This window comes from Cryptomeria japonica, unplaced genomic scaffold, assembly GCF_030272615.1.
Source record: "Cryptomeria japonica unplaced genomic scaffold, Sugi_1.0 HiC_scaffold_372, whole genome shotgun sequence".
Lineage (NCBI taxonomy): Eukaryota > Viridiplantae > Streptophyta > Pinopsida > Cupressales > Cupressaceae > Cryptomeria > Cryptomeria japonica.
This window is the reverse complement of record NW_026729193.1, coordinates 81,113-103,688: the sequence shown is the minus strand read 5'-3', so window position 1 is coordinate 103,688 and position 22,576 is coordinate 81,113. Positions and strand designations below refer to the sequence as shown.

Sequence of the window (22,576 nt, the reverse complement as noted above, 5' to 3'; positions counted from 1 at the left end):
CCATGTATATAGGTTTTGAGGAGCATCCCATCTTTGGAATTGTTGTCAAAGAGGGAGAGTAGAGTGAAAATGTAAAGAAGGATGCAATTTTGTGGGTTGATAGGTTGCTACAGATTTGTTATTTTTTGATCTAAGGGTGAGCCTTAGAAATTTTGATTGGGTGTACAGGTTTCAACACTTAGTCATTTTTCATGAGTGTTTTCATCAATTCCAAAGGGGGAGATTGTTGGCAATTGACACTCATCAAGTGGATATTGATGCTTTATTAATGTTTTAGGATTGACAGTGATGGTGAAGCTAGGAAACCCTAACCTGTAAATCATGGATGAAGGGATTAGCCATCAAAGATTCAATGGAATATTTCAAATCTTTGGTGGTAGTTTCATAGGATTGCCTATGAGAAAAATCTAGTATTCTTTCATTGATGCGAAGAAAATGAGTTGTGTGTTGGATAGCATCATTTCACTTTGTAATCCAACCAACAAGTTGAGTGGGACTACTCTCAAGATTCTAGACCTATTGGATGTGGGTCAACGTGGGTGGATGACTAAGCAAGGAAGTATTGAGAAAAAATGTGTTTTAGAAGGATTCATACAACTTGACTACCATTCAATTCTAAACTTGATAGAAAAATGATCTGACAAGGTGACTTCAACAAGGGGTAAAACTGAAAGGACTTGATTTTTCCCAAAAGAAAAAAAAGATTGAGCCAAGATCATGGCACAATCAAGTCCTTTAAAAATCTTGTCAGAGCTAGTTCTATAATTACACCAAGTGTGTCATACATACTAAGAAGGGTGGCGGTTAGTGTTGGGATAAAAAAGATCCAATTTATTGTGCATGTGAAACCAAGTCTCTCATTCACCAACTATCCATTGAAAAGGCAAAATGCCATCTTTATTGAAGGCCATTTCAACCATACTAAAATCCCCACACATCACCCAAGTGGTAGGTGGCAAAGAGTCAGCTATCCACCACAAAAAACAAGACCGCTCTATAGCATCATTGGGAGCATAAACATTAATGATCCCAAAGGAATAATTGTCAACTGACATGAGGACCCACAAAAAGCACTGAGTGGGATCCAACCCATGATCGACTATAGCAGAATGCCAACATGGTGAGAGAAGAGTAAGAACACCTCCTCAGCTAGATTTGTGTTATGAGGAAAAAACCAGGCCATCTAGCCAAATCACACGACATACAGTGACTAACATGAGACCTATAATTTTAACTTCTTGAAGGAAAACAACATAAATACTAGATAATTGTATTTAATATGCCACACAGAATATTTCCTGACGAGGTCAAGAAGACCCCAAACATTCCATGATAGAAAATTAATCATTCAAAATCATGTAAATTGTCCTTGTCCTCAAGAGAGGAGTCTCTATACTGCAGAAAATATGAAGCAAGTCAAGAGACAGGGTAAGAATCACCTAGAAGAACCTTGCATTTATCACAAACTTCTTCATCATCACCACCATCCTGCCCAAAAGGACTATGAGAATGGTGCAATGAGAGAGGCTAAGAAAATATAACTAAAGCCACTTGAGGGGTACGCACCCATGTAGAGCGAGAGATCCCCTTAGCAGAACCCTTCCCCTTATCAATAGGGTTTGAAACATCTAGTTGCACATTAGCATGCACATGAGTAGAAACCGGATTAGCCTAAGTAGCAGGATGTGAAGAGGGGTGCAAAGCAATAGAAGAATCTTGCTTAGAATTATTTTTATGACCCATAGTGGTCCACCCTTCTTCAGACTTAGTGTCAAAAGGATGAGAGGGTGCAATGTCTTTAGGTGGGGACTTAGTGCGAGGTGCAACTAGAGGACAATCCATAATCTTATTATTAGAGGATTGGCATCAATAGTAGGTATTGGGAAAATTTAAAGAAAGCACACGGTGAGAAAAACATTATCTACCAACCCAAATATCAATGGTTTTCTTAAGATCCAGAGATAAATCAACTTCAATGCAAACCCTATTTTGAGGACGAGCATGAAAAAACCGATCTGACTCCATGAAAACCACCTTTCCAATGGATTGGACAATAGTCTATAGGAATGAAAAATAAGGAAGAGGAAGGCTAGGGAATTGAACCTAGACTGGGACCTTGAACTTCTCTTCATTAGAGATGACCGCACAAACCATGGCCCATTTTTTAGGACCCAAAGAGCCTTGGGGAGATTTTTAACGTCCTCAAGCCACACCCCATGAGGGGCCCAAGCTTTGTTAACCCAGTCACACAACATGCTTTCAGGTGGAACCCTCCCAAAAAAAATCCTATTATACTTTCAAGCCAATCATAGGCACTATCAAAATATTTCAATGACAAAACAACATCAGGAGTACTAGAAACAATACCTTGTGACACAATTTTGGGATGAACTTGTGAGGTCGTTTGCTTGGATGAGCCATGGTCTCCAGATGCCAAAACACCAACACCAACATCAATTGTTGGGTTTAGAATGACCAAACCCATAATAAAAAGGCTTAAATTCCTACAATAAATGTGGTATGACAAGAGAAAATACAAGATGCAAACAAACAATACAATGATAGCAAGAAAACTGAGTTACAACTATTGTATTTCTTTTTTTTAGTTTTATTAGTTTTTAGAATTTATTAACTTTAAGGTTTATATTTCTAAAATTACTATTAGTTTAGATAAATAACATTAAGATATAATTCATAAATTTAAATATTTTTTAATTTTAATTTTAAATGGTTTCACATCAATTAATAATTTTACTTTTAATGTCAATTTTTTTTAAAACTATTTCTTTTCTTACTTTTTTATGATGAATAATTTAATTTTATATTTAAAAATATGATATACAATTTAAAAACATATTATCTTTTATTTTATTTATGAAAAATATCCTCTTCACTTTTTTGAGAATCATTAATGGCGAACAAGTTCTTATTATTTTTAATAATGAATTATTTGAGTATTAATGTAGGTGTTTCAGATAAATATCTATAATAATGTTACATTACAATAATGTAGGTGTTTCAAATTCTTACCTTGGTGTCCCTTTGGATTCTAAAGGAACTTTACTTCATCCATTTTTCCAACTTTCGCAATAGGCTTTCTGTTGTTCTCAATGCTAAGTGTTTCTTTAAGAATATCTCGGATAGTAGTTGGTTCTCTTGACCTTAGCTCATACCCTAACTTAATTTAATATGCCCTCATATAAAATATCAAACACATGTGATCATACAACCTCAAATGATGTGGTATCTTATTCAGGATTTTAATAAATCTTGCATTGAATTCGACCACCATCTCATTATTATTCTTTTGAATTGTAGTTAGTTCTCCTAATTTGAATCTTGCATCAATATGGTCTCCATATTTCTCTATAAAGAATCTTTGAAATTCTTTCCATCTATTGATGTGTGCATTCAAGAAACTCTTATACCAGTCTCTTGCATCATTTGCTAATGGCTGCATAAACAACTTCATCAATACCGCTTCATGTTAAACTTCAAAGTTATCCATGACATTCATGGAGGCTTGAATATGATTGTCTCCTAATAACCAAATACTTTCTAAAAACTTTGGCAGCTCCAACCTTATATCATTATTCATTGGATTTGGGTATCCAAGGATACCAATAAAATCAAGTTGCCTATATCTATCTATATGGAGTGGGGGTCTAGCAAAGGGATCATTGCTTACAATTGGAGCAACACAAGGTTCAAGAGATGGGATATTTTATGCTACATTAGTATCATTTGGATGTGTGACCATGACCTAGGGATTTCCAACAACATTAGAATCTTATGGATTAGCAGGTGCATTCTGTTGTTGAATATGTAGATTCTGAAATTACTACAATATTTGTTAATATTGCTATTATTGTTGTAACAACTACTGGTAGAGTTGATTTTGTTGCATATTCATTTGCTGAGGTATTAGGGGTTGGGGTATTTGAGGAACTGGGGCATTCTTTGTTCTCGTAGCAACTGTAGGATTGACAATTGGGTGGTTCTACCTCATTTCAAAAGCATTTTGATTACTCATCTAAGATATTGATTGACTTGATGGTATAAATATAATGGGCATTTAAAGAGGATAATATAAAATAGGGGTAGATATACATGTGGTCATATGAGTCACATTTGAAGGCTTCATACTTACACCACCAATTAACAAATCAACAACAAGGGAGCCACTAACATTACTTAGACTAGCTTTTGGAACACTAGGCAACTGTGAAGTCTTAATACCCTCACATGATAGACTATCAAAATCTTGCAACCTTTTGAGCAATTCAACTTTTCTTATCAACATTTATTGTCTGGTATAATTTGATTCCAACTCCTCAACTCTTGGGTAATGAGTTTTCTGGTCTTTACTTTTGAAGTTGAGATCACATTTGCATCACTTAGAATTTGTTTTACCTTATCTTGGGGTGATGAGACATTCACCAAAGAAATGGTTGTTACAAGGTTATTTGTGGTAGTATTTATAAACATCCTAGCATAGAGATCTTTATCTTTCTTCTTCCTTTCTTCTAATTGGTTTCTTAATTGTCCTTTGTGTGTCTCTTCTTCAAGTTCTACTTATAACTCTTTGGCTATTTGTTCCAGTCTACCATTAAATTCCCTCACTTTATCCTCCTACTTATATTGACCCTTAAACGTGACCCTTTACGATGTTTATTATAGGATGTGATCTTGATACGGTCCCCCTCATCATCATAATAAACTTGGTCCCCATCACTATTGTAGTGATAATACCTAGTTTTTTTTAGGAATTTTAGAATAGTATTTATGCGATCTAGGGGACTATGCATTAGAAAATGACCTTTGATGACTAGACATTCATAAAGTAAATTAACTTTTCTCAACATCAAACATACCTATATTCAAAGACACTAAGGTAAAGTTACTTGAGGAAGAAATTTTCCTACCTCTATTGCCTTTAGGCTTCTAGCACTGGTTTTGAATAAAGAACTACAATCTTCTAGTTATGAAACTAGTTGAGGTAGTCTTGCACACTACCTTTCTTATTATGCACTCCCCGACAGAGTCATCATTTTTTTTGGTTCCTCCAAATGTTTCTTTAGTATAGCTAAGAATTAGCCTTCATCTATCAACAAAAAACAAAAACAATTGGCCAATTAACATGAATTGCCAATAAGGTATGCAATTCTTCTACTCTTTAGGATCTGCAAGACCCGGGCAAGTGAACCTTAGCAATAATGTTAGATGAATAAAAAATGATGATGAATATTGCTTGTAAATAGATTCCTCTTAGTAAAATTACCCAGAATATATGTGAACTTTTTTCAAAGTAGGCTTCATTCTTTGTTTGGATCATAACATTCATCTCTGAGAGTAAAATCTTCCACCGAAACACTCATTTACTAAACTAATAAAGAAAGAGTAATTTGATTTATAATTGGTTACTAAAAATGTATATAACAAGATTAGTGCATTAACTATTGGAATAGAGTCACATATTTGATAGATTTGACACAAGTATGCATTATTCTGGATACACATGCCTTACAAATGCATCCCATTTCTATAAACATACATCCTACTTATCAAGTCACCCAATCCTCCCAAAGCTACTATAATACATAATCAATATTTAGTTTCCTCCTTGAAGAAAACCCAATTAATGCATTGCACATTTATGAGAAATTCATAAAGACAATTCCATCTATCCTTGATAAATGAAATCATATAACAAAAGAAGAATAAAGTGGGAGACAATCTATGGTAATGTCTTCATTAAATCTCTATGCCTGCAATAGTACAATTAACCAAAAATAGACTCTATCAAACTCAGTATACGAAGAACATTGTATATAATCATTATGTCCATAAAAAAACATTTCAAAACCCCCTGGAAATGGCAATGAATTCCCTCTTATAGAAACAAGGGAGAAACAAAGGTTTGGGTCAATTTTCCACATGTCAAGATTCAACTTTAAAACATAAGAATATACCAGGGACATCACGTGATACCAGAAGCATAAAAAAAAACAAAAAAAACTCATGAATAACAATGATTCTTCTTGAAACACTTTCTCAGTTGTTACACTTTTTGTTGAGTTGGAGAAGAGAACAAATATGATGTTGAGATGGCATTTGCAATTTATGTTGGAGATGAGATGTAAATAAAACAAAATATCTTTAATCAAAAATGACCAAGGCACTGAAATAACCTCTCATTCTACTCTTTACTTCTCTTTCAGAAAAAAATGACGACAAGCATCAAGATGAGTATTATATGCTGGGATCACTATAGAAGCATTTAATATATTCAGAATTCTAATGCTATAATCGAGCTCATACAAACTATCCATTTGCTTATGTATATTTTCTTCTAGTTTATCTGCATCATCTATGTGTTTGTCAGTTATATTATGCACTAGAAATTTTCAAATATCCATTCTCCATTTCTTCTCTATTTTATATTCCCTGTCATCATTTATGAATGATGGAGGACTACCCTACAACTAATTGAACATACATAAAGATTTTTCTACTTGTCCATGATATTTGTGATGCTCAACTAGCTGTCCATCAACTTCAAACACTGTAGTTTCTAATTCACTCAACATATTTTCCCATGGTCCCTTTTATTCATCCTTTGTAGTCTTAGAAAGCTTGTGTAGGAAATAGAGTAATTGTTTCTTTCTGGACAAATGTTTCATCAAAATCTTCAAATGAATCTCTACTTCTCATTGTCTCTGGATGAACTAAATAATCTCTTGATGTCTAGTCCACATGAACAACAAATGAGGTAGCATTCAGACAAATTTAGCCTTAACTACATTTTGAACCATCCTAAACCTGCCAAGTTTGAGTTCTTTTTTCAGTGACACAATTTCTTGTTAGACCTTGGCTAGCTATCTTTATACTTTGTCTCTCTTGTTCCTTTCAAGAATAACATCTATTTTCAGCTTTAAATTTGTGGCCTCTTCTTCCAACAAAAGGCCCTTTCCCAAAGTCAATATTAGTGCCTCTCTCAAATCATTGTTCTTAACCTTAAGTTTCACAATGATATAGTCATGCTCTTCAACTTACTGGCTTTTGATGAATTAGCTGAAAACTTTAGAGGTAGTCAAATTTCTTCATAGGAACCCTACTTTTTTCTCCTCTCTACCTTGAATTCTAATTTGAACTAAACAAATGAATCAGTATTAGGAATAGCTTCCTTAAATATCTAGTCTTTACTTTCATTGATGATATTCATGTGAACTTTGATGGCACAAACAGGCATGACATAACTTTGAACTAAAATATTAACCAAAAATCATCAATGGCCACAAGTAAAATTTGAATCTTCCTATTCAAGGGGATTACTTTTGACCTTTAATATCCCTATCACCAGCCTTACTTTTACTCCTCATTTGCTTACTAAAATCCCTTAGGCTGTCTTGGCGTGTCCCAAACTGACAGGCTTGATCCTTTTCATCTCCTGATAAAGCATTTTATCTTCACTTACTCAGAGACTCACGAAGGAGAAGGAAAGCCTCTCAGCATGTGTCAAATTACTTTTAAAGGTCACTTTGAAACCATTCTCCTCAGACATTCACCAAACTAGAAATAAGGAAGTCACCAAGCTCTAAGTACCAAATTGTTTGCACCCTGTGGCATAACTCAAGACTCAACATAAAAGATACAAAATAGCTCACTAAGTGTTTGAGTTGCAAATATTTTAAAATATTGTAGAAATAAAACCTCTGGGAACTCAGTAGAATAGGAGAAAAGGTTTCATCGAGTCATGAGCTCCCTTTTGGAACATTACAAATCTGCATCAAATGACACTTGGAATCTTGATAAGGCATATAGAACATCTCAACGTGTATCGAGGATTTTAAAGACCAGGGCCCACACAAAAACAACTCTAGGCACATGCATTAAGTTATGTCCCTAGGAAATCATATAGAAGGGGCCAAAAACCTAAGGCTCATTGAAACAAGAATGAAATAACTTATATAAGACTTGTATATTAAAATTACGAGCTGAAAGAGAAGAGCTAGGATTCAGGACAAAATTTAAATGATACAAAACCCTTGAGGTACAAATTTAAGCATATGGAAAATAGTAAATCAATTCACTGATCAAAAAGAATCCCCATAATGATTTAAACAAAATCATTCTATCACCAAATAAAAACAAAATCCCAACCTTAAGAAACTCAAAAAATAGTCCTAACAATAGCTCTATTTGGGGATAGTTAAGAAGCATGCTTAAGATGAGAAGCCAAACTCTGGGGGGAGACTAGTCCGAACTAAAACTTTAATCTAAAAGGAATATATAAAAAATGTACAACCTAAATATATTGTGTATGGAAAACAAGGCTTAAGAAAATAAGTTTTTAAGGAATTGTCCATGCACTATCAATTGTTTAACTTCATGTTCTACATTCCAAAGAAAATAAGAGCCCTCTCCATATTTATCTGTTACTTCAAATGGACCAAGCTAAATAGCCTCAAATTTACCATGTTTCCCCTTTTCCTAGTTTCTAGAATTCCACATCATAATCAAATCTCCTTGCTAGAACTTCCTCTATATAGTCCTCTTATCAAATATACATTAAATTTGTTGTTGCAACTTAGTATTCTCCTTTAAAGATTTGTTTCTCATCTCATCCAATTCAACCAGTTGTACTATCCTCTCTTCCATTGGTTCCATGATATCATCATACTCCTCATGGATGAACTTGTACATAGGGAGAAAGTTATTTAGAGGCAATCTCACCTGAGACCCATAAACTAGTTCAAAAGGAGATTTACATGTGGCCTTTTCTATATTTACCCTATCAACCCACAGTGCAAGTTTCATCTTGAAATCCCAAGCTCTCATTTTCTTCTCCAACATCCTTTTTATAATCTTCATAAGACTCTTATTAGTGGACTCATCTTTTTTATTTCCTCAGGGATGATAGGGGAATGAGTATGACATTATGAATCCATATTATTCACATAAATCCTTGAACTCTTCTAACCTGAAGCACATAGCATTGTCCATTATAAGCTCTATTGGTACACCAAACCTTGTGAGTATGTTATCTAACAAGAATTTGATTACCAGTTTACTGGTTGCTTGTTTGGTGGGAATGACCTCTATCCACTTGGTGAAATAATCAGTTACCACCAAAATCCATCTATGGCCACCACTAGACTTCTCATTCTTTTCTCCTATGAAATCTATTCTCCACTAGTAAAATAGAGCTTCTATCTATTGGAGCCTAAGAGGTAATTGAGTTTCCTAGAAAATATTTTGCAAGGTTCACATTTTCTCATATAGTTATGGGTGTGTGCAAACATAGTGGTCCAGTAATAGCCTACCCCAAGTATCTTATGAGTGATAGTATTTGATGTAAAGTATCCACCACAAACCCCTTCATGCATTTCTCTCAAAATATTTTGAGATTTCCTCTCATATAAGAAAAATAATAGGAGACCATCCCTGTTTTTTAAGAAAATATTTCCATCTTTCAGTATGTATTTTTGAGCTTGTAGAACTTTTAATGCCCCCTTTTGATTGTCACTCATCTATTCAGGACACTTAATGTTTTTTAGAAAATACACAATATTTGAGTACCAAGGTTGCCTGTCAATACTTGTTAGTGCATAATCATTTTTTACCACATTGTCTACCTAAGCAGACTCTAGGTTTGTTTCTGCCATCAGTTTTGCAAGTCCCATACCTCTGCGGTGCTTGGTGATTTGAATCTCAATATTAAATTCTTAGATTTTATTTATCTATCTGCACCTAGGACTAGTCAATTTAGATTGAGAAAATATGTGCTTCACCACTACATTGAGGATGTATGCAATAACCTTAGCACCAACAAAGCACAGTCTAAATTTTTAATTGCTTTAACTAAAGCATAGGCCTGTTTTTCAATAATATCATTTTTTAGCTTTGTCGCCTAAATAAATTTACTAAAGAAGGATATGGGCTCCTCAAAACCTTCATCATTCTTTTGCAACATAACTAAAATGATGGTATGAATTGAGGCAAAAGAAAAGATATGAAATGGCTTGTCAAAATCAAGTGACTTTAAGACTGGAGCCTCTTCGATATCTCTCTTTATGTCTATAAAGTATTACAATGCCTCTTCTATGTAGTCAAGTTTTGCACCCTCTTTAAGCATTCTAGAAATGGGCTTGACAATCTCTACAAAGTTAGAAATAAATATTCTCACAAAACTAACTTGACCAAAGAAGGATTGAATGGCCTTTACTATCTTAGGGATTGAAATTTTATCAATGGGTTTAACCCTTTCTAGATCTATCCTTACCTAATCTCTTGAAATAATGTGGCCTGACAACTTACCTTCTATCACAACAAAATTGAATTTATTTGGATTTAATGTAATACCATATTCTAAGGCTTTCACAAATATCCTCTCCAAATGTGTACAATGATCCTTAATCCTCTTGGAATAAGTTGGGAGATTATCCTAACAAACAACCATTATGATGTCAATCAAATCTACAAATGCTACATCCATAGCTCTTTGAAAATTAGGACCTACATTAGTTAGACCAAATGGAATTTTGATATACACATAGGTACCCCAAGGATTTGTAAAAGTTATCTTATACTATTTAGACTCCTTAACTTTCACTTGGTTATACCTAGAGAAACCATCCATCATACTTAAAAATTGCACCCAATAACTCTTTAGAGCATGGCTTCCATATTGGTTAGGGGATAATTATCCTTTAAAGAAGACACATTCAAGTTTATGAAGTCCAGACACAATCTTATATCCCCACTTTTCTTCCTCAGTGATACTAAATTTGATACCAAATTATAATGTCTGATTGGTTTAATTATGCCTCCATCTCTGAGCTTCATCAATTCTTCTTGCACCTTTGGGGCTAAAATAGGGTTTATTGGCCTTTGTTTTTTTCTAAAAGGATTTGCATCTAGTTTCAAGGAAATTTCATGTTGGAACAGATCTTCCCTATCTGCCTTGAGGTTATCATAAAACCATGCAAAAATATTCTTGTATTTTATTAACAATGTAATCAACACCCTCCTAATCTTAAGACTAATCTTGTTCTTGATGTATACCTTCTTTGGAGAAACATCAGTTCCTAGATTTATTTATTCCAGACCATCCTTATTCACAGAGGGCAAGTTTCAATGCATAACTATCATTTCCAAAAATACTTGCTCTAATTCAACCAACCTTTTGTAATCTTATTAGTTTTCAAATAGACAACATCATTTCCAAAATTGGTTTCTCTACCATCTTCAACTTCAAGGAAGGCATTGAAATCAATTGCTTGTGTTTCATACTAATCAATGCAGTGTAAAAACTTGAGAAGATCATCATCATCTTCAAAGACCTGCCAATTTTAAATGTTATCAGGAATAGAGGGTCTAACCTTTACCTCTATTTATGATATGCCTACTAAGGTAATGTCATTTCTTTTTAAAACAACATTAGCCAAAAAATCTACCATAATATTTTTGACCTCTCCACCCATCCGATTGCAAATGCATCAAAAATATTGATGGTATCCCAAATTGCAAACTTATATTGTTTCAACCTCTTATTCTTAGAAGAATATTTGGATGACAACTAACTCTGAGTCATTAAATTGATAACCAACATCTTTATACCATGTTTCACAGCTATACTAAGACCAAGTAGTAGTGCTTCATACTTCCCAGTGTTATTAGTACACTCAAATGACAACATGAAAGAATATTTAAAAGTTTACTCATTTGGTGCAATGAAAACCACACCAACTCTAGACCTTTCTCTACTGTAGGCACCATCAAAGAACATTTTCCATAGTCTGCTCTAGGTGCTAATAACCTCATCAATCATAGGGTCAGTATTTTGCAACATTGGCTCCACTTATTCAACTCTGAAATTGTCAATGTTAATATCACAAAAGCATACCTATTGATCAATATCTACTTCCTCCACAACTTGTTTAGATCTTTTTTCTTTATGAACCCTAATATATTGTCTACCCCCTAAAATAGTTGTGTAGCACAATTCTAGCTATACATTTCCACCCATACTAGTAGCCCATTCTCTTGACAATAACATGCCATAGTGTGGAGCAATATCTTCTATAATTACATCCATTATGTATGCAACTTCATGGCATGACGCTAGTTTTAATTCTAGACCTTTTATAACATCTATGACTGGGATTGACCTATTGTCCATTTCAAAACACTTCTCGTATGAGGTATCCACTTTTAATCCGATCTCTTTCATGACTTTTGTTGGAATTATATTAACTATTGCTCTTGAGTCTATCATACAATTTCTTAACAAATTATTATTAATCAATAAGGTTAAGTAGAAAGGATCAATTTGGGATGGTCATTTAGTAATAGTTGACCCAAATAGACTTCACGTGTCTTCATTTTCTCAGCATGAGTAACATTCATTTGCCTATTTGTTTTTCCTTGTGTAGATACTAATGGGTTTGACTTAGCAAAATAGCTAGACACATTTAAAATTAAAGATACAAATTACTACCGCTATATTCCTCAAATTTCATCATTTCTAACAAGAAAATTGACACCTTTATTTGAGACAAAGTTTGTGCAATATCAAATGAATGAACACTATGAATAGGCCGAGGATCAATTTTTTTTGCTTCACTTAGAACACTTTTCTTCTTTTCAATTTAGAGGTGTTGTATTTCATGGCATTTGTTTCCTGGACTTTTCTCTTTTCTTTGTCTCTCTTACTGATCTCTTTCAAATCAGAATAATAATTCTTTGGATCCATATGAGTCTTCTATTTTTCTTCAAGATTTTGATCCACCAACTTTGTTTTATCCTAGGACTCTTCCACAAACATAATGTATGGCTGACCTTGATAAACATTAATATTTTTTGTTCTTTTATTGATAGTCACTCATAGCTTGAGCTACTACTGCAACCATCAGTGCTTTATTATTTTCTTTAGAAGGTCTTCTTAAATTGATCCTTTCAGGTACATGGTCATAATTTTTTGCCACAATCTCTCCTACCAGATTGTTTTCTATATCGGATAATACTTGTTGTTCTATAACAACATGATATTGTCTCTTATTATCTAAATCATTATCAGGTGCCTCATCATCTGATTAATCATACTCATGTAAAAGTACATCTAGACCTCAAGAAAGCATATTTATAGTTTGTTGATCATCACATTGTTGATCACAAGTTTCATCAGTGTGTTGTATGCTAAAGCAACACTACATTGAACAAGGGAATGATAAAGGTCACGCGCACAACACCAAGGAGTCTCATCTAGCATATTTGCACTCAACCTCTTTAAAGGATTAGGAGTATCCTTATTTGAGGTACCTTTTTTTATTATTGATGTTCTATATTGGTTTGTCATCATGCCAATTAGTATTTTATGGAATTTCATGAAGTCTTGGTATGTCACCCTTTTGGAAACTTGCCTTCTCATTAGACAACCCCTTTTCATTTCTCATAGCTTTATAACTCATATCTTTCAATACACTCATGACCTTGTCAAAATTTTCTTCTTCCTTCAATTGCTTACTGTGGTGTCCATTTGGATTCTGAAGGATCTTTACTTCATCCCTTTTACCAACTTTCCCAACCAAATTTTTGTTGTTCTCAATGTTAAGTGTTGTTTTAAAATCATCTTTGAGAGTAGGGTGTTCTCTTGACCTTGTCTCATACCAAAACAAATTCATATTCCTTCATATAAAAGATCAAACACATTTGATCATTTGGCCTCAAATGATGTGGTATCTTATTCAATTTTCTAACAAATCTTGCTTTGAATTATGTCACCATCTAATTCTAATACTTTTGAATTATTGTTATTTCTCCTCGGTTAAATCTTGCATCAATATGGTCTCCATATTTCTCTCTAAAGACTCTTTCAAAGTCCTTCCAACTACTGATGTGTGCACTTGAGAGAATCCTATACTTGTCTCTTGCATCATTTGTTAATGAATGCATAAAAAAATCATTAATACATCTTCATGTTTAAATTCAATGTTATCCATGACATTCATGAAGGCTTTTATATGATCATCTACCAATAACCCAGTACTTCCTGAAAGCTTTGGCAACTCCTACCTTATATCATTATTGATTAGATTTGGATATCTAGGAATACCAGTAAAATCAAGTTGCTTATATCTATCCATATGGACTGTGGGTATAGCGAAGAAATCCTCCCTTATATTTGGAGCAACATAAGGTTCAAGATCTAGGATATTTTATGGTACAGTAGCAGCATTTGGTTTTGGAACCATGACCTAGGGATTTGCAATACCATTAGGATCTTGCAGATTAACAGGTGCATTCTGCTATTGAACCTATAGATTTTGAAATTACTACAATATCTATTAATATTGTTGTTTTTGTTGTAACAACTACTGGTAGAGTTGATTTTATTACATATTCATTTACTGAGGTATTAGGGGTTAGGGTATTTGAGGAACTGAGGAATTCATTGCACTTGCAACAACTATAGGATTGACAATTGGATGATTATGCCTCGTTGCCAAAGGATTTTGATTACCCATCTGAGATATTAATTGAATTGAGGGTATAGAAACAATGGGTATACTAACAGGATAACACACAATAGGGCTAGATATACATGTGGTCACATGAGTCATATTTTAAGGCTACATACTTTCACCACAAGTTAAGAGATCAACAATAGAGGACCACTGACATTAAATAGAATAGTTTTGGAACACTAGGCAACTGTGAAGTCTTAATACCCTTATGTGATAGACTATCTAGATATTACAATCTTCTATGCAATTCAACTTTTCTTATCAACATTTCTTGTCTAGTATAATATAATTCTAACTTCTCAACATCCTCCCTCAACTCTTGGTCATTGAGTTCTCTGGTATTCACTTTTGAAGTTCAACACACATTTGCATTATTTGGAATTTCTTTTCCCTTATCCTAGGGTGTCAAGACATTCACCAAAGGCATGGATGATACAAGTGGATCTGTGGTATTATTTATAAACATCCCAACAAAGAGATCTTCCTCTTTCTTGTTTTCTCCTAATTCCTTTCTTAATTGGCCTTTGTGTGTCTCTTCATTAAGTTCTGTCTAGAACTCTTTGGTCATTTGTTCCAATCTATCATTTAGTTCCCTCACCTTATCCTTCCTTCTTATCTTGACCCTTAAATTACCCTTTAGGAGGTTTACTATAGGATGTGATATAGATACCCCCCTATTAATCATAATAAACTTGATCCCCATCACTATTGTAGTAATAATACCCAATTCTTTTAGAAATTTCAAAATAGTATTTATGAGATCTATGGGACTACTCATTAGCATATGACCTTTGATGACCATACATTAATGGATTAAAGAAAATTTGATCAACATCAACCATATCTATATTTAAAGCCACTAAGGGAAAGTTACTTGAGGAAGAAGTATGCCTACCTCTATTGCCTTTAGGCAACCAGCATTGGTTGCCTCCTCCTAGAGGTGAACTGGGATGCCCTTGATGTAAAGATCTTCTCTCGTGCATCTTGCTTTGAAGTATTTTAACAGGGAACTACATTCTTCTAGTTCTAGGACTAGTTCAGGTAGTCTTGTACACTACCATTCTTATGACACACTCCCTAGCAAAGTCACTTTTTTGGGTTTTTCCTCCAAATGTTTCTTCAGTATTCCTAAGAATTAGCCTTCATCTATCAACAAAAAATTGAAACAATTAGCCAATTAATAAGAATTACCAATAAGGTATGTAATTTTTCTACTCTTCAGGTTCTATAAGACCTAGGCAAATGAAACTTAGCAATAATGTTAGATCAAGAACAAATGATGATGAGTATTTATTGTAAACAAATGACTCTCAACAAAACTACCCAGAACATATGTGATTTTTTTTTCAGAATAGGCTCCATTTTGTGTTTGGATCATAAAATTCATCTTTGATAGTAAAACCATCCATTAAAACACTCACTTATTGAAAAACTACTTTGATTTAGAACTGGTTACTGAAAATGTATATTACAAGACCAGTGCATTATCTATTGGAACAAAGTCACATATCTAATAGATTTGACACAAGTTGTAGGTATGATTCTGGATACACATGCCTTACAAATGCATCTCATTTCCATATACAGGAATCAAAATTATCAAATCACCCAATCCTCCCAAAGCTACTGTAATTCATAATCAATATTTAATTTCCTCCTTGAAGAAAACCCAATTAATGCATCACATATTTATGAAAAAATTCATAAAGACAATTTCATTTATCCTTAATAAATAAAATCACATAACAAAAGGAAAATAAAATGGGAGATAATCTATGGTAATATTTTCATTAATTTTGTGTGCCTGCAATAGTATAATTCACTAGAAATAGACTCTATCAAACTCAATATATGAAGAACATTCTATTTAATCATTATGTCAATACAAAACATTTCAAAACCCCTTGCAAATGACCTTGAATTCCATCTTATAGAAATAAGGGAGTAACAAATATTCAAGTCAATTTTTCACATATCAAGATTCCAATTTAAAACAAATGAATATACCAAGGACATCACGTGATACGAGAAGTATAAAAGAAAATAGAAACAATTCACGACTAACAATGATTTTTCTTGAACCACTTCCTCAGTTGCTAATCTTTTTGTTGATTTGGAGAAGAGAACAATATGATATTGATATGGCATTGCAGGCTATGGTAGAGATGAGATGTAAATAAAGAAAATATCTTTGGTAGAAAATGGCCAAGGCACTGAAATATCCCCTCATTTCACTCTTTACTTCTCTTTTAGAAAAAAAATTGACACTAGGCATCAAGATGAGTATTATATGCTTTACTCACTATAGAAGCATTTAATCTATTCAAAATTATAATGCTATGATCGATCTCATACAAGCCATCTAGTTGCCTCTGTATATTTTCTTCTAATTTATCTACATCATCTATGACTTTGACAATTATATTATGTAGAAAAAAAATTCCAATCCCCATTCTCCTTTCTTGCTTTTTTTTATATTACTTGATGTCCTTTATGAATGATGGAGGAGGAGTATCTTGCAATTGATTGAACCTACATAAATATTTTTCTACTTGCCCATGATATTTATGATGCTTAACTAGTCATGCATCAACTTTAGACATTGTATTTTCTAATTCACTCAACATATTTTCCCATGGTCCCTTTTCTTCATCTTCTATAGTCTTGGAAAGCTTGTGTAGGAAACAGATTAATTTTTTATTTTTGGAAAAATATTTCATCACAAGCTTCAGATGAATCTCTACTTCTCATTATCTTTGGATGACTTGAACAATCTCTTGATGTCTAGCCCTTAGGATCTGAAAATGAGGTAGCATTTGCTCAAATTTAGCCTTAACCACATTTTGATCCATCCTAAACCTAACAACTTTGACCTTGGATAGATATCTTTCTGATTTTTCTCTCATGTTCCTTTCAAGAATAACATATGTTTGCATCTTTGAAGTTTTTGCCCCTTCTTCCAACAAAAGACCCTTTCCTAAAGTCATTCTCAATGCCTCTCTCAAATCCTTTTTCTGAGTCATAAGTTGCACAATAATATCCTCCTACTCTTCAAATTTTTCTTTGTTGAAGAGAATTGTGTTTACCTTTAATTCTGCTACCTAAGTAGTTGAAACAACTTCGAGTTTGTAAACCATAATCTACCCCAAGATTTGTTGTGGGTTAGTAATCATTGTCTGTCTCTTGCCTCTGGATATAAGCACCACACTGATAGAGTTTAATCTAAAGGCTTCAACTATAATCCAAAACATAACTTGTCAAGTCCTTCAGCTATGAGATGGCAATCAAACCGTCAGTTTCTTCTCAAGTTGTCAAAAACAATGCAAGATGAGATGTCCATCCTTGGAATGATCAAGAAACCAACTTATTTTAACAATTCTCTCCCCTTCTCAGATGTCATGTTATTGAACTCTTTTTTTACACCTTCATAGAATTTATTGTTATACTCTTCACATTGTTCATTGGGGATATCAAATTGTTGCTGATTAAATCTACTCCTTTTAATTTGTATAAGATTAATTTGAATTCCTTAGAATGTATAAATCCATCATCAGATAAAAAATATTCAGAGGATTTTCTTCTTACATCCTCAATCAAATAGTTACTTATTTCAATAATATCATCATTTTTCTCACTAGGGGGTATGTAAAGTTACATCCTCACTTCTTGTTCCACCTCTTCTTCTTCTTGTTGATCTTCCCTTTCATCAACTCCTTGTAACATTACAACATTAGAGGATGACGTCAAAGACATTTGTTCTAATGGTGGGGCTACCACAAGTCCTCCTACTATAATATTGATGGGCTTGGGGTTAGAGGTGGAGAAGTGGACAAGTTGGTCAAAATAGCAAGGGGAATTTTGAATGAATAGCTCCATTTTCTTGACTTTATCGAATTCTTCTGGAAATATGCCTTGATAGGATGGATTCTCTAGACTTCTCCTTTTTTCAATCTTTTGCACTTTGAAATGGGTAGACCTTCTTGCCTGCACTTCTTCATAAGACTAGCAATTCCTCATTAAGTCCTCACACAACAAAAACCCATGGTCACATTTTCCTAGTGTAATTGTCCTCTTAGAAGAAGAATAATACCCCTCTAAGTCAAATTGTCTTCATGTTAATCCAACTAGCAAGAGGAAATATTTTAGCAGTTTAACAACTTGGTCATAGCCTTTTGTAGGGTTTATCATGTAGTCACCAATATCCAAATTTACAAGAATGAAAGACCCCTTGGCCTGAACCCTAAAAGGGGAAGAAGCTTCAAACATATGCCAAACTATTTGTGGAGCAAGCAACCTATTTGTCACAATAAAAAGAAATAATGGGGCTTCCCATGGAATCTATAAACCCTAACATATTTGTAATCCTTGGTCATATACTATTCTGACCAATTATGGTCAATACTGACTTTGAGTTCCTGCTCCTTTCCCTTTGGCCTCAAGAAATTCATTTATTGTTTTTCCATCCTCAGGAACTCTACACTACATGCAACATAAATACTTTTTAAAAAGTGTTGCTAAGATATGAGGGCTTGAGAGTATTCATATCCATAATCTCGAATCAAAGTCCATAATTCAATTGGCTTTTTAATGAAATTGGAGTCAAGAACATTTACATGAAGCTTAGATGCCCACACATTATGTTTTTGTCCTTGTTATAACATCATTTGCATGAAAAATGAATACCACTTAAAGGTATAGTGTTTTCACCTTGTTCAATCTTAACCAATTCATTATGGATGTTGTTTGCAACAAACTAGGTGTAATCATATGTTTTGTAGCCAGTTTCACTTTGAGCATCACAAGTGAATAACATTATCTCCTTAGGTATCATAGGACCTCCTTCATACCCTAGCACTTTCTATATTCAATAGTATGTCATCTCAAAATATATATGAAACAAATCTACCTTATAGGGAGACTTTTCTATTTTGACAAATTGTTGTAGGTTACCTCTATATCCAAACCTGTGAATAGGTAACCATTTTCTTATGTTAAACCTTTCAGTGGCTTCATATTCTACTTTCAACCCTACTAGATCAATCCTCATCGTATAGTCCCTACAATCTTACATGTCAAAGACTTCCATTATCTTGTCCCTATTGATTTCTAATAAGCTTCCATTCATAAAGCTAGTAAACTTACCAACAGGGTTATATAACAATTGGTCAGGGCTTTAATTAGATCTAAGTTGACAAACACATTTGGGACAAATAGTCTTGTGATCCCTACTCTCCAAGGGTTACATTCTGTGATCTCTTGTTCTGATTTCAATAGGAAAAACTTAAAGATATGGTGTCCCCTAACCTTGAAATATCTTCCTCTAAATTTTTTCTGTTTGTTCAAAAATTTAGAGGCACAATCACCAACTCTCAGCCTCTACGAGGATCTAGGCAATAAGACAATTAAATCATCATGAAGATTATTTTCCTTTTTTGACCCTTTTGCCTTTGGATCGTCTGATTGTGAAATCGTGGAAGAAGTGGAAATCTTGTGAATTCTAAAAGAATATCTCTCTCAAATTTTATAGATATCCTAACCTAGGGTTCTAACTAAAAGATTTGGAGGTAGTCGAATTTCTTCACAGGAACCCTATCTTTTTCTCCTTTTTGCTTCAAATTGTGCTTTGGACTTTGAAAATGAATCAGTAAAATAGCTGCCTTTAATATTCAATCTTTTCTTTCATTAATGTTATTCATGTGAACTTTGATGGCATAAATGGGCATTACATAAGTTTGAATCTGAACCTTTGATAAAAAACCATCGACGACCACCAATGAAATTTGAATCTTCCTGCCTCAGGGGATCGTTTCTAACCTTCAATATCCTTATCACTAGCCTTACTTGTACTCCTTGAATGCTCGTTGAAATCCATTAGGCCACCCTAGCATGATGGATCCTTTTTATCTACTAAGAAATCATTTTGTCTTCACTTACTCGGAGAGTCATCCAGGAGAAGGAAAGCCTCTCAACAAGTGTTGAGTTACTTTAAAAGATCAATTTTAAACCATTCTCCTCAGACACTTGCCAAACCATGAATAAGGAAGTCACTGAGCTCTGAGTACACAATCACTTACACCCCATGGCATAACTCGGTACTCTCGAGAGATAAAAAACAATTCACTAAGCATCCAAGTTGCAAATATTTTGAAATCTTGTAGAAATAAAACCACTCAAGACTCGGTAGAATAGAAGAAAAGGTCTCATCGAGTCCAGAGCTCCCTTTTGGAACATTGCAAAGCTGCCACATCAAATAGCACTTGGAAGCTCAATAAGGCATATAGAACATCTCAATGCATACCGAGGGCTTTAAAGACTAGGACCCACACAAAAACAGCTCAAGGCAATATGTTAAGTTATGTCCCTAGGATGTCATGTAGAAGGGGCCAAAAACCTAAGGCTCATTAAAACAAGAGGAAAATAACTTATAAGGATTTTGAATATTGGAATTACTAGCTGAAAAAGAAGAGCTAGGACACAGGACTGGTCTTGAAGAATATTAAACCCTTGAGGGACAAACTTAAGCAAAAGGTAACTAGGAAAACAAGTCACTGATAAAAAAAGAAATGATTCAAATAACATCATTCTAAGGCCAAAGCACAACAAAATGCAAACCTTAAGAAACTCAAAAAACAGTCCTAACAGAGCCTAAATATAGTAAGCTAATGTTTACCACTTCTAAATAAGTGTTAAATAATCTCCCATCTAGTGATCTCCTAATTTTTGGTTGTAATCTCTATATAAACCATTCATTTTTTGTATTTCTCTCTCAATGGCAATGATATTCTTATATAAACTTGTTTGAATATATTATCATAATACTTACTAGGTTATATACTTCTTCTTATATCATGTCTTTCATTCCAACTACACTTTTAATAGTATTTCTAGGGACTTAACTTTTTTTCAAATATCCTCTTTAATTTTTACCATTCTTTTATCATGTCAAGAACATGTTTTCTATATTGGTTAATTTCATGTACCATTCTACAAATTATCGACAATTTCAAAATCAATTTCTAGCCTATTATGGTTTCTTTCCTCTACCATAATGATTCCAAATATATATTACGCGACTTCTATGGTATCTTTGTTGAAAACTAAAACTTTTACTTATGGATCCATGTTGAATATAATTGATTTGGCTTTCTTGTGGTGTTGTGTTGATAAGTTCAAAGATTGTTCTTTTTTCTTATAAGTGTTCTCATTTAATAATTTTCTTTTTATTCCTTTATCTTTAGGTAGGTATGTCTCATAGAAATCCTTGCCTTCTCACATAATTTTTTATTGTGGGTCTACTATTTTAGTTGATTGTTCAAATATATTTGATGCTGAAATTCTTCTTGATATAGGTGGTATGTGGGATGAATCCTAGTCCATAGGGTCCACCTCTTTAAAAGTTGTATGATAATGTAGCCCATTTAGAATATGGAGTCGTCAGAGTGCAGTTTAAATTAAGATTTTAAGGGACACTTGTATCAAAACTTTAAAATCTTGAGTCTAGTGGGAAAGCAATCACTACATGTTCCTCATAAACCAATAATTAGAATATTTAAACAATATGTCAACTTCTCAATGATTATAAAAGGTAAACAAGAAAAATTCATTCAAAATGTCCCTAACTCAAAGAACTTAATGTTGTAGAAATCCTAAAACTTAAACCAAAATAATAAATATTATTTACAAAAGATTAAATACAATAAAATTTTAACTACAATTCTTCCTATATGTAAACTTAACACCTTTCTAACATCGAACTATAGATAATCACTTCACTAAACATTTGAAAACACGTTTATATGCGCTTAAAAGTCATTCTTACCACTCCACGAAATCTTAATGAATCCCTAAACCTGTTGAATGTAAGGACCAGATGAACAGAAAACTGCACATAAACTCTCAAAAATTCCTTAAAGAAAAGGTATGAAAGGAGCCAAAAAGAAAGCGTGAATCCTATGCTAAAGACAAACCATAGTAAGGCGATCCCAACGAAAAGTTGTATTATCCTTCGTCTTGTTCATGAAAACATCTCCGCGTATCGAGTCTTTCAT

The 22,576-nt window shown here is 33.5% G+C and overlaps 1 pseudogene; it reads right to left on the bottom strand.

Moving 5' to 3' along the window:
* The window catches only part of LOC131871129 (peroxidase P7-like), a 31,787-nt pseudogene extending 9,211 nt beyond the window's left edge, over window positions 1-22,576 (bottom strand).